Source organism: Chionomys nivalis, chromosome 1 (genome assembly GCF_950005125.1).
Source record: "Chionomys nivalis chromosome 1, mChiNiv1.1, whole genome shotgun sequence".
Taxonomy (NCBI): domain Eukaryota; kingdom Metazoa; phylum Chordata; class Mammalia; order Rodentia; family Cricetidae; genus Chionomys; species Chionomys nivalis.
Genome location: NC_080086.1, coordinates 173749938 through 173750561, shown reverse-complemented (window position 1 = coordinate 173750561; position 624 = coordinate 173749938).

Below are 624 nucleotides of genomic sequence, written 5' to 3'. Positions count from 1 at the left end.
TTCCTGAGTTCAGCTTCACTCTGAGCCAATAAGTCTAAATGGACTAGTGACGGGGGTCCTGAGTCAGGATCAGGAGCCTTGGTCTTTCTCCCGGGGCCCTGGGTTTGTGCTCCAAACAAGGGGTTTCTGTTTGCAAAGTAGCAAAATAAGGGAATCCCTTTGAACTCAGTCTCCTCCCGCCAAGTTGTCCTGGTCAGTCCCTGCTTCCTCTGGGGTTGTCTACACACACACACACACACACACACACACACACACTTCCTTTCTGAGTTCACAGGTGGACAATACACCAGGCTAGAAGCCAGGACTCATAGGCTGTGTCAACAGCCTTGTCACCAACTCCAGAAAATTCTGTCAACACCAGATGAGTGTGTTAAGCCCTAACCACTGCCTCAGTTTCCCCATTCATTTCTTTAGTTCAGTCTGCGTGTGGAAAGAGTGTCCTTCACCCCTAAATGACTGAGACTAAATTTGGGGTGCAGAGTGTGCGTGGGGAAACGCGGGGCAAGCGCCCCCACCCCATCCCGCTCCTGCGGGCTGCGTGGAGGAGGGGCGGGCGGAGGCGGGGCCGTGGGGCTCAGCGCGGCCCCCACCCGCGGGCCGGGCGGCATTCCTGGGAGGCCGGCG